The following is a 14,210-nucleotide window of genomic DNA, read 5'->3' as shown; positions in this document are numbered from 1 at the left end:
GTCGGTGGAGCTCTTGCCACTCACTACGATTTTCAGCGAGTCTCTTCACCTCTTGATACGACACGACACCAACTCCTTTGATCTGCCTGATGTAACTATGTCTCGGTCTCCCTCTCCCCCTCCTTCCTTCTATCTTACCTTCTATTATAATGTTTATAAATTCGTCGTGTCGTATCAAGTGTCCTAACATTTTTCCTCTTCTGTCCTCAATAGTTCTAATAATTTATTCATTATAAGGTACATTTTTATAGGTGTTATTACATCAGAAGAAAATTATAGCCTAATCGTATTATGCCACCTTGTAGGCGTGCAAATATTAAAACTTATATATAAAAAAAATCTTTTGTAAATATATGCAAATAAAGACATAGAAAATTTCCAGTGGTACTAATTATTATAAATTTTTATAATAATATGTAATGGTAATCCGATCATAGGAAAATGATGTTAACGGGGGCACACAGAATAATTTATCTTAGGGTTAGAAGAATTACATGTTCTATACTTACCTTGTACGTGTTACATATTGCAAAACATTCAGAATTGAATATTTTTCAGTAAAGAATAAACTGTTTTTTTATTAGTCTACAGATTTATAATACTCAGTCATTTTGTACATTCATATATCTTATATACTTAGAATTACGAAAAAAATCAAAACCTTAACTGGGTATAGGTATTTATTAAAAGTGCATTTTTTTCTGTTTAAAATTCAATAAATTTTATTTTATCCTTAGGAAATAATTATTTTCAGTTTTAAAATTATGCAATGTTTTTGTTTTTCCTTATTACAGTCGACTAGTTAATTTTTATACATACTTAGGGTTAGGTCATTATATTATAATATTTTTAGCAGAATTAGGTCTTGTTGGAAAATTGTAGATTTAACACAGATTCAAGGAAAACCTTGACCCGTCTGTTACACTTATTATCAAGATTGAAACCATCGATAATATACTATAGTGACCACCAAGAGTCGCGGCAATACGCTCAGTCGGCAAAAAGAACGCGTTCCGGCCACACCGGCGCGGCTCTACGTACGCCGCGATCATCGGTCATAAACAAGAAAAAAATAATAATAATGCACACAACACTGGTTGAAAAGAAATAAAAAAATTGACAGTGACGCATATAGAATTCTAAATTTGAGTTTACGCGCGAAACGCGAACGGTACGGTTCGCGCGCACACGAACTTGTAAATAGTGCTCTTGAAAATGACGTGAAAATAAATATTTCAAAACAACTAAAATTAGAATAAGTTTAATAATAAAATTCTGTAAATTTGTAAATATTTTATATGTATGTAAGTGCTTTAAAGTGCTCAATGTGCAATAAAGTTGTTGTTATGGTAAGATTATTAACTGTGCGAGGTGGTTTAAAGGTAAAACCTTGAAATATTATATCTATTTTTAATGAAGTACTTATGTACTTCACCATTATAATACCTCGAATATACTGATTAAAAAATGAGGTATTAGTCGATAAGTACATACTAAGTTTAAAAATGGAACGATGAGTTAGCATTGCAATTATTTACAAATAAATTTTAATTCACACAATAAATTAATTTATTGTTATATTACTTTTATATTTTAATAACATTTCTATATCTATTGGGTATTTATATCATTTAAATATGTAAAATTTAAATACCGCCGTCGTGTAAAACTATGAATGTATACCTACGTTCTATTAGCGATCTTTTTCTTAAATGGGAAAAATCACAGATATTTGCGCTCACTATCCCTATCTCAAGGGTCAAGTGAGATAGGCTGTTGACTCTCGATACAATCCGGACAATGGAGATATTCCTTAATCTGAAACCCATAGTTGCTATCGAAAAGCTTACTTATCTATGATACTTTTTTCTTCAAGTTATCTACGAAATGTCTGTACAGGGTAAAATAAAAACTATTAGCTTTTTTTATGGTTTTAATAGGGAATAACTTTATCCAAAAAAAAAACATAGGCCAAATATATTCAATTTTCAATAAAATAACACGTGTTCAGAAGTAAAATTATAAAAGCTTTAAATTTTTGAAATTTTCGATCGATGTATTTTATATACAAATTCACTGGTCTGGTGATTAAAAACATTAACTTCAAATTATGCTAATGATTTCGATACATATATCAAATCGAATCACGGGATCGCTTTTATAAAACTGAACAAGTTTCTTCAGTGAGTACACTAGTAGAAATATCAAAACAATTTTAGAAATTTTGTACTGATATATGAATGACTTGATATAAAAGGTTAACAAAAAAAAAATTCGAGATAAGATTTTGATTATGCTCTTTAGGGCAAATTATTCAGTTTCATAAATACATACTTTCATTTATTTTTGATGGAATTTGAATACCTATTACTAGTAACCTCATATGTAGGGAGAAAGTAATCAATATAAATGGGGCCTAACAGTCCCATTGCTAGCTATATACCCTATCAAGTCAACCTCCACGCGGTTCCCCCTAAAAACCACCATGGTTAATTCTCGTGGAATTCTTCGCGCTAACTGACCTGCTTTCATTCTTACCTATCATCTATCACTGATGCCGCGCTAGCGTATACCGATAGCACAGGTGGGTTTACAATTTCATTTTCACCCATTAATAAAACCTTAACCTTAATGTAGGGAGGAATTGATATTAATGGGATCTAAGAGCTCCATTGTTAGTAGTATACCCTGTCAGGTTGGCTTTCACGAGCCCCTCTAGAAAACATCATAGTTTAATCTAGGTGAATTCATCATTTTTTTTACCACTGAGGTGGCAAACAAGCATACGGCCCATCTGATGGTAAGTGATGATAGGACAGCTGATTTGGCTTCATCCTCTCCTATAATCCTTCACTGGTACTCCGCCAATAAATATAGATATTGGGATGTAAGGATGCTGTTCTATTTTCAAATTATAAAAAATCTTGTATGCAGATATATAAAACTTTAAGAAGTAAATATAATATTTAAGTTCTACAATTTTTTATCGCTAAGCACCTCTCAAGTTCATGTTCAATATAAGTCTGTAACATAATATGAGCTGGTCACATAGTTTGAAAAACCAACAACCGATGGGAAAGAAAGGTTCTTGAATGGTAACCCCGTACGGGCAAACGCAGTGTATGATGACCCCTCTCCCTTCACTAGATGAAGTGATGACCACAAATGCATTGCAGGGAGTCATAAATGGATACAGGGGGCTCAGACGATTACCACTCTCCATCAGGTGAGCTGTCAGCTTGTTTGCCATTCTAAGTTGTATAAAAAAAACCATTCCTTGTGACAGTCTATGGGGAGGGCTATTTCCAGCAGTAAACGGATAATGGCTAAAATGATGATAATGATAAGTCTGTAGTAATAAAACATATGTCTGTCTATAACTTTTTGTGTCCTACATTAGTACATACCATTAGTAAAAGTATAATAGGATTTATAGATAAAAACGACACCCTAGGGAAAATGCGAACTATCTTTTTTGTCTTTTTTTTTATACAACTTAGAATGGCAAACAAGCTGACGGCCCATCTGTTGGAAAGTGGTAACCGTCGCCTATAGACATGAGCAGTACTATGGACATAACAGAGTATACTGTTTCGCCCATGATACCTCCCATGCGTTGCTATTCTTGAGGACTCAGGTGTTATTCCTCTGTACCCTGTAAATTCATGTCATATCCCACCCTTCAAACCGAAACACAGCCATGCAAACACAACTGCTTCACGGTTGAAACACGAATGGGACAGAGGTACCCAAGCAAACGACTTTTGTACAAAGTCTTCCTCTGGGTCTAAAGTTTAAAGATGTCTAAAGTCATCGCCCCACTGATATTACCAGACATTATGAGTATTAGGAACAATATATTTCCTAGCTCTAGATCTACACGGTTAGTAAATATGACATAAGTACTAAGTACGTAACTACCGTTTTATTACTTGATAAATGTAAATAATAAATTAAGTTAGAAAATTTAAATAGATCATTTAAATTTAATTAATATTTTTTATGCAACTTAGAATAACATAAAAGTGGATGGCTAGTGTTAAACGCACTCCATTGAACAGCCCCATGGACCTCGCAGAGTACTCTTATATTATGGGAATAAAACAGCAATAAAAGGTTTACTACTGTGTGAGTTTTGAAAAAAAAATTATCAAAATTAGCTCGGTAACATGCCTCCTTTTTAAGTCACTTAAAAAAGTATCACTTTGTAAGTATTCCCAATGTTATTTCACCTTTTTTTAACTCCAAATATTATAAAAACACTATGGGATCATCGTGAAAGATAAATCAATTTATACTGTGATATACATATAAATCTTTCTAATTAAATCTAAGATATAAAAACTTTTTGAATTAAAAATTATTCATTGAACAAATGCAGAAAACAAATGCAAGAGGTGGAGTTAAATAGCGAACTTTCTTTTTGTCTTCAAAGAAAAAATCCAACATATATAAGTATTAATATTTGAAACACTTGATGTCAAAGTCGTACCCCAAGATTGATGTGTGACATCCGCAGAATACCTATCCATCCATTATGTTACGCTTGTATTGCTTACTGTGCTTAACTCAAGGACCACTTCAAATAAAACCACGTCCTCCCTTAAATAAATTTTTAAAAGGCCGGCAGCACACCTGCAATGCTGTTGGTATTGTGGCTGATTATGGTGGGCGGATATTGGGTGGCGGTAGTCACTTACCATCAGGTGAGCTGCATGCACTTTGCCCCCTGTGTTGTAAAAAAAATAATTTCAACCGACTCCAAAAAAGGAGGTTCTTAATTCGGTTGTATTTTTTTATGTTTTATGTTTGTTACCTTACAACTCAGTAATTTTCAAACCAAATTGGGTTATTTACTTAGATTATATAGATCGAGGCATCGAACCTCATAAACGGGTTAACTTTTTGTCACCTAATTGTCAAATTAGCTGATTCTTTTTTTAATAGTGTTTATACTTATGCATACGATGTATCTTGACATATTATTTAATAAATAAAATGAGTTTTTACGCATTAAAAAGATGCAGAAATTATAAGACAAAATAAATATAGAAGTTATAAAGGAACCACTCATAACTGTTTATCATGCAAAATTGTATGAAAAAGTTGACCCGCTTTTCTCGAAGCATTTGTATGGAGACTATAATCTAAGGTTATTTACTATCTAAAAGGATAAATGCACATTCAGATTGTTTTCATAGAAATTTTATAAAAATTGGTTTGTGGTTGATTTTAAATAAAAATAACTTATGTTGCCACAATTGAAGTCGGCTTTTTTTTATTTTAGTAAAATTTAATCTTGAATTATTTAAATGCGTCTCGTGCACTGTTCCAATGCTCGAAGCGATCTTTCTCAGTCTCTTGGCGCCATTTTTCTCGTAGGTGGACATCATCTCCCTTAAAAAACAAATACTGTTTTTTTACATACTTTTGCAAGTATTTATTAGCTAGTTGAAACCTGTGGGTTTTCCTGCATGAATAAGAATAAATATGGTCCTATGTGTTAATTACATTACAAAGTTTTAGACATTATTATATTATTAGAATTTGATACTGGCGGACAAATGAAAAAATCTAATAAATCTAGGCCTATGAAATTTTTATTTATTTATTTATTTAAATTAAAGTTTAACTATGTATGTATGCACGGTGAAACTATGTACGTATGGCGTACGTGTTCTCTACCATTCAAACATTGGGTAAACCGACAAATAAGTAGGCGGTGCATTATTGAATTGAGGAAATATAGAAAGTAATACTTAATATATTCATATATTATAAACATATAAATAGACTAATATAAAAATAATAAATTAAATAAATAAACATAAAAATAAATAAATATTACTATTTAACAGACAATTAACTGTATTAGTAGAGCAAATTAAACAATCTATAACTCAAACAGAGTAATCAGCAAGATTGAGTTTAAAGGGAAACATGTACGTAGATTATTTATAGAGTGCAAGAGTCTACAAAGAAAATGATTTTGGTAATTATCTAGGACTTGTTCTCAAGGGAATTACCAAAAGAATGTAAAGAATGAGGCCACGCGAGTGCAAACTCACGCAATATCTACGGATTACAATTTTTAACCTTATTGTAGTTGATATTAGATGGCTATTTGTAATTGTTGATGTTGAGCGATACTTTGCCATTCGACGCGGTGTACTATCAAAAGATCTGGCTCTTTGTGTAACGGATGCACTGTTTTCCGTTCTGTCCGTTCTGTCATTCTAAATTCAAATTTAGATTTTTTTTTTTATATAATATCAGGTATGGAAAATATAATGATAGTTCTTTATACTGTGATGATATTTTCTCCATCTATTGGACTTTAAAGTATAGATTGAGCATTGTGTAGTGAAAAATATAAATTAATAATGAGTGGTTACTAAAATTTACCTAACTACTCGCGCAATAAAGTTTTTTTTCTTTTTTATCTGGATAAACTTTGGTTACCAAACATTAAATACTAGTAAAAAGCGATTTACCTAAGTCGTTTAGTTGACTGATTTTATTTTCGTGCTAGAAACTTCTATAAGACCATTCGTATTATTTAGACGTGTTGAAATAAATGATTAGTGAATTAGACTTGTACAATTAAATACAATAAAACGGTCTGGTAGCTGGCATCGAGTACAAAGACATGTAGGTGGAATTCATCCAAATCCTTTTCAAATAGTGTTACAACACAATGTGACAGATAGGTACACACGAGTATCGTTTAATCCTATAATCGTTTCTTAATAAGAGCCTGTTACATGCGTAACAATAAATTTTGTTTTATAATTTTTGCAATTTTTTAATACGTAAATACTAATTTTATTTATTAAATAATTAAATACAGATACGTTAAGATAAATTGTGTGCCTAAGTATACAGAACACTAATAAAAAACCGAATCAGCTAATTTGACAATTAGCTGACAAAAAATTGGTCCGTCTTTGAGATTGGATGCTCTATCTATATTTTTTTTTACAACACAGGGGCAAACGAGCATGCGGCTCACCTGATGGTAAGTGACTACCGCCGCCCATGACCACCCACAATATCAAGGGTATATAATCTATCTAATTTAACCCTCAAATATAACGTTGTCCACAACACATAAATGTTCTTACGTGGTAATCTATTATTGGGTTTGCTATCTATGTAAAACTTCAATAATCCATTATTATATTTTTTTAAGTTGTTTATTATCTATCTAAATTATATATGTACTTAAATCTGTCAATTAATTTTATTTCACTTGGTTATGCAAATTTTGGTATGTTTGCTATAATTCTCAATAGAATTGTTTCCTTTTTGCGTATCTCCTTCCATTGTATTAAGTATCTGTACAATATTTATTGGATTATAAATTATTTAAAAGTGTAACTGTCATATATGTTGTTAAAGCTGTGTTTGCTTTAAATAAAAAAATATATTTAGTACGTTATAACATAATCTGATAGTTCTCTCAGTGTTATAACGAAGTCATCATTGTTTCAGTCATTCATTGCCCATTACGAAACATGGGCCTCATCTATGAATAATTATTCTGGGCCACTTGCATATACAATGGAAAGAGAAAATAATGATACCACTCCTTTGCATTTCTAGGATGTCATAATAGTCGAATAAAGTATAATAGACCAATAGAGATCAAGAAGAGGGATGGGAAAATTAAAATAAATCTATAAGAAGCCGCCTGATTTTCGAGAGTTATTATTTTATGATATGCTATTTTGCATTTGTGACAATATGATTAATAAAGTCACATCCTCATTAATATGACAGAGGACATTATAATACCTTATATATATTTCATACTGTATAATTATGTTATAGTAAATACTGTAAATACCTTTAATAGGCATGTGCATTAATATTATATTATTATTATTATATTATATTGTTTGTATTATATTTTATGTTTGTTTTATGTGTTGTGTTATTGTTGTTAAATTTAATGTTTGTTATATGTGTTATAATGCAATATGTTGTTGGTGTTCCTTTAAATAAATAAATACCCTATATAATTATGTATATACAAAGATGCTCACATTCCAAGTAATGACAGATCATTGAAGAAGCCATTACAAAAAAAAATGGATCTAATAATTTAAAATAATTCATAATCTGGATCTAATTTTAGTATTTCCATCAGAAAGTTGAAATTTAATGTCGAATAATAAAGTAGGATTTTCTTTAATACTCCAATTTATCTCATGTCTTGAAATTAAGAAATAGATTACAGATTTTTTTAGAGATTCGTGTGTAAAATACATAACCTAATCCTAGTATAAGAGACTTCGGTATTTGTCACAAATATTATACGTACATACCCTAATGATAAGGTGAAAAGAGATTTATAATTTTTAACCCACTTGAAAAATGGTGTTGTAAGAAATTCAGTATGGTTTTTTGAGTGTAATTTACACGATACTATTTTTATCAATATCAAAAAAAGAATAGAAAAATTGGTTTACATTAAATCAAATTTTTTATTTATTTTTTTAATCGAAAGTGTATAAATTTTCTTCGTCCAAAAAGTATTTTGATTTTTATTTATACGTGTTAACTAAGTTTATGAAGCAACTGATTTAGTTAATAGTTTTATTATTTATTCTCTAATATAACATTTAATAAATTACTGTTTAAAAAATCACGAAAAAAATTATCCATGCCTAAAATTTCCTCCCGACTTCAATATCAAAACTTTGAGCGTTTAGTTAATCTCAGATAAGCTTTTTTTATTGTGTAGCAACTCTATGCAAATCGTTTGCGCTTTAATATTAATCATTCAGAAAATTTAGACATCTTGACAAGTTGGCAACGGCCATTGTCCCTACATTTTGGTAATTAAAGCAGTTTTATGAGGGGTCAACAAGATTGTCGGGTCGTTTCTAAAAACAGCTAAATTTAAACGCTCTTTTGATGTTTGACCATAGTGTTAACTAACAGAATCGTAAAATCTTAGTTGCCCGACTGTTTATACTTGTAACCAGTTTAGTTTTCAGAGTTCAATCTTTTTTAATATGACACAGCAGAGACAAAGAACAGTTTAGTTCTAATTGTTCCATATGTCATTTATTATCTGTGTTATATATATTGGCAACACTACATTAGCAATTAGGATCTGTCACTGTATAACACCAATATGTCTTCTTGTTATCATATAATACTAGCTGACCCCGTAAACGTTGTTTTACCACTTATTGCGAAATATAAAAATCGCAATTAAAAGACAGGGATTGATCGTAAAACGATGAAAATATAAAGTTGTGTGTATTTTTCAATGCTAAATCACAATAAAATAAAAATGGAAAAATTGTTAAAAAAATAAAAAAAAAATTTTGGGGAGGGTCACCCTTATCATTGAGAGGTATGAAAAATAGATATTGGCCGATTCTCAGACCTACCCAATATGCACACAAAATTTCATAAAAATCGGTGAAGCCGTTTCGGAGAAGTTTGGTAACAAACACCGTGACACGAGAATTTTATATATAAGATAATAATAAAATAAATAGTTTTCTCTTTATATCAGACTTATTTCATAAACTCTTCCGTATCGCATATATCAGCGATCAAGACTAACATAGCGTAAAACAGTAGATTTTTTAAGTATATCGTTCGATTGTTTTTTTCACTTTCATGAACCGATCTTCTCCAGTTTATAAATTTAAAAAATAATTGTATTTAACATAAAATATAAATATATCATTTAATTGTGTTGTTTAAACTATCTAAATTAATATTAAAATAAGAAAAAACTAGAATTTTTTTATAATTAAACTTTTTGAAAAAAGCAACAGCCGAGTTTTTGCACGTTCTTCTTGGCTGATAATGAATTCTATTCGTAAATGCTTAAAAAGTTTATTTAAACAATAAATATTTCTTTTTTTATTTTGCTTGTAATGAATAAACTCAAAAAATACACAACTGATTTTAAAATTCTTTCACCTATAGAAAGATACATTATTAGCAAGTGGCATAAGCTGTATTGTATTAAAAAAAATTGTAATTTTCTATCTATCAACACGTGCAAAGCTGGGGCGAATCGTTAGTCTAATACAAACTAATATCCCTTATCATAAAATTATTTATTTATATACTTTTAAACTTTCACTTTTAATATAGATATTATATGTATACAGGCTGACTTATACCTTAAATGGATTTTTTCCAGTCAACTTTGAGAATCTGAAAGGAGATATAAGAAAGTGTCTATAGTGTTTGTATATAAAACATAACATTTATGGTATAAAAATAATATGATAAATAATAAATTACACTATTATCATTTACTTATATTGATCTACTTTTGTACCGCCTGTATAATTATATACAAAACAACCGTCTCTAGCATTTAGACTATATATTATATATATATATTTAGACGATATTGAACTATTTTCGTTGTACCTGCATAATATGTACAAAGCTTTAGTCTAAGATATTTTCAGTGCTATCTGATTTATTTCGTTGCAATAGCCGCCAGGCCAGTTTATTCCTGGAGTGTTAGCGTGGGAAAATAAATTCGGTGGCAAACGGTCGAAGACGTACTGCCGGACGCCATGGATACATTCAAATTTTTGACGGTCGTGTGTTTATTATGAATCGTATATTATGAATAGTAACGTGTTATATGTAAACACTAGTTTTTTTTTGTCATAATGACATTGTTGAAAAGGTTACTGAAATAATGATTATGTATTTGTTTGTTTATTTAAAATTTATTGTCATAATTTATTGTTATATTTATTTATTGTTTAATTTATGTCACATATCTAGAGAGAAATTTGATTTATAAAAGACTTATAGTATAGTAGTTACATATACGCTGAAAAAATATTAACCTGAGTGTTTTTTTTGTTATATATACTTCTTGCGCCAGATAGCTTTGATCTTTTTTTTCCTTAACCCAAAGGTTGTCTGAAAGAAATTGATTTAATGGTAATACCGCCTTGTGTTCTTCATAAGTGTAATATATATATTTTGTATTATACTTTAAGTAGTGCAATAAAGGGTTAATAAATAAATGTATAAACTAGCAATGAATATTAAATAAATAAATAAAGTTTAAGGCATATTTGTGTTTACTGGCTTGTAAAATTGATATAATTTTTTTTCTTCAATATTTTTTTTAATATTATTTGACTGCCGAAAATATGTTTTTTTTTTAATATTTACTATAAGTATTTATTAATATATAAGAATATTCAATTTTATTACTAGAACCCATCATTGAATCTGATCCCATAATTATTATTATTTCACTATGTATAGCATAGTTAATGTCAATCGTAGTAGATAGATATATACAATACAGTAATTGAAATAGCGATGCGCGAATTTACTAACATGAGTACTAATTTTATTAATTCGACTACTAATCGCTAAAAGCATTCAGTAGCAGTTGTTTATGTGCGAGTAGGTACGAATATAGTCAACCGTTGAAACTAGATTTGACTAGAGTTTTTGCTAATTTTAAGATATGTAGTTATTTTCTTTTCTTTTTTTTTTTTTTTGTTGTCTATTTAGTGCCACATATTGTTAAGATAATGGATACAGGGAAAGGACTTTATTTTTAATTGGTTTAGATTGAATTACTAATTAGGAAAATCATTCGGATACGAAAATTACTACATTACTAATTTAGTAGTCGAATTACAAAATTAGTAATTACTAATTATTCGAATAACAAAATCATTCGGATTTGCGCACCGCTAATTTGAAATATAAATATGTACTTTATTGCGTGAAGAATTATGTAAAACACCTAAAGTAATCTAAATTCCCACATGGCTGTAAAGCTGGGACGTAATGGAATTTCACATCTCCAAAGCGTTACAGCGAGATGATAGATACGGGATAGAGACGTACTGTAACCTTTCAATTGATACGTCTCGAATACCGTCCCTCTCTGGTATCTGCAGACGGAAAAACAATTCCTTTTTATATATCTTTATATATATATTCGTACTTTTCTTTGTATCTATTATGTTGTATAGAATGAATAAAATTTGTATATATAAATAAATAAATAAAATAATGCATAAATTTATTTTATGACCTGTATAATTTATGGAAGATAGAATAATTCACGTGCAACTTATAATTAATTTTACTTATTAACTTTAGTCACGACTTTGTACGCAAATTTGTTGTGTCTCTGTATACTCTTAGTTTTCCCTAGAGATTACAGCGTGGGTTTTTTCAAAAAGTGCATTAAGGTTTCTTAAGAGTCGGCAACGCACGCGTGACAAACCTGGTGTTTCGCATTCATGTTAATATATTTCATTGCATAGAGTTCTTGAATCATATGATTTGATTAGAGTAATAAATTGCCATTAAAAATATGCAATATAATTTTTCTTACTAATGTGATAAAATTATAAGTAGACGACATCTGTATATGAGAGATATTTAAGAAAAAATAATATGAGGGTATTAACAAGCCCAGTAGAGGCATAAATAATAATTTTTAGTAACGTTGTTTCAGCATCACACAAAAACTACCGCCCCAAATTGGATAAAATTTTCATATGTGTGTTCCTGAAGATCTAGTTTAACTAATTTAATTTAACTGGTGTATGTTTTATCTTGATTCTCCATTTAGAAATGATTTTGGTTTTCCTACTTTAGAAATCTATATGTAGGAAGTAACAGACAAAATCTAGTCTACATTAAGTTTGCTTGGTTCAACATCTTTTTTCATTTAATTTATAAATTTATAACCTTTAAGTAAAACATGTAAAATGGCATCTAGAATTTAGAGTTTATTTTAATGAGTGACAATAGAGTGATAACCGCGCCTACATTAACAGCATACGCTGGCGGGGCACCAGTGAGAGATTTTTTTTTTATATAACTTAGAATGGCAAACAAGCTGACGGCCCACCTGATGTAAAGTGGTAACCGTCGCCTATAGACATGAGCAGTACCATGGACATAACAGAGTATACTGTTTCGCCCGTGATACCCCCATGCGTTACCATTCCTGAGAACTCAGGTGTTATTCCTCTGTACCCAGTAAATTCACGCCATATCTCACCCTTCAAACCGAAATACAGCCATGCAAACACAACTGCTTCACGGTTGAAATACGAATGGGACAGAGGTACCCAAGCAATCGACTTTAGTACAAAGTCTCCCTCTGGTATAAATGATGATAGGTGAGAAAGAAAAGGGTAGTCAGTTAGCCCATCGTGATGAATACACGTAGAATTTAACACGATGGTTTCCAAGGGAAACCACGTGAAGGTCGGCTTTATAGGATATATTGCTAGCAATGTGACTGATAGTCCGCATTACCAACAAACCCTTCTCATTCCGAGTTGAGTGGCGGAACTAAACGAAATAACATAATATAAATCTACCAATCTCGTTTAGTGAACACGGAAGAGGCTAGAATAATGGGGTCCTAATGTGGGACTGCACCCAGCTTGTTAGGGTGGACATTATAACATGCGTGACAACGGTATATTGACGTAACACGTCACTGAACAAACTGAAACACTCTGAATTAATCACAGTCGTCTAACATATATATGACAACATGACAAAGCATTAATTACATTTTTGGTAGTTTTATCCACAATATATCTATTTATGATGCCTATAAAATTAAAAGGGGTATCATGGGCGAAACAGTATACTCTGTTATGTCCATGGTACTGCTCATGTCTGTAGGCGACGGTTACCATTTTCCATCAATGGGCCGTCAGCTTGTTTGCCATTCTAAGTTGTATAAAAAAAAAGACAACTGAACCCCATAAAATCGATTTCATTTTCACTCTGTACTCAAATATAGAGGGAGTTCTATTAATTAAAATTCAAATTTTTACTAATATATTTTTTTTTCAATCTGCTTTAATATATAGAATACCGTTCCATATCCCTGACAAAATTTTAAGTTTCCTAATCATTTGTCATACTTGGATTGAACTATCTTTGATTTTATAAGCTTCATGTAATAATATATAAAAAATAATATGCAATATGTAATTAATGCCGTTTTGTTTTATTTTTGGCGTGAAAATAAATTTGTCGCAGATAACCATTGATGGGCATAATAAAAATTTTCACTGCATTTGTACATCGATCGCAGATTGGATTCGTGTTAAGATTTATTGAAATTAACCGACTTTCAAAAAGAAGGTGCTTTTCTATTCGCTTGTATTTTTTTCTTGTTTAATTATGTATCATGTATGTAAGTA

At 30.3% G+C, this 14,210-nt stretch overlaps 1 protein-coding gene across 3 annotated transcripts in view; it reads left to right on the top strand.

Moving 5' to 3' along the window:
- LOC113509749 (uncharacterized) overlaps window positions 1-14,210 on the top strand; it is a 159,077-nt gene that overhangs the window by 94,147 nt on the left and 50,720 nt on the right. For 2 of the 3 annotated variants that reach the window (XM_052899311.1, XM_052899309.1), the window contains exon 1: window positions 1,006-1,382. The exons of the other annotated variant lie outside the window; for it this stretch is intronic. The gene's annotated coding sequence lies outside the window, so the exon portion shown is untranslated. Of the gene's footprint in view, window positions 1-1,005; window positions 1,383-14,210 lie in introns of those variants that run through there. 3 annotated transcript variants of the gene reach the window in all.

The sequence above is a fragment of the Galleria mellonella genome, unplaced genomic scaffold, assembly GCF_026898425.1.
Source record: "Galleria mellonella isolate WM207_F2 unplaced genomic scaffold, CSIRO_AGI_GalMel_v1 utg57, whole genome shotgun sequence".
Taxonomy (NCBI): Eukaryota; Metazoa; Arthropoda; class Insecta; order Lepidoptera; family Pyralidae; genus Galleria; species Galleria mellonella.
Note: the sequence above shows the minus strand (reverse complement) of the source record. Positions and strands in the feature narration are given on the sequence as shown.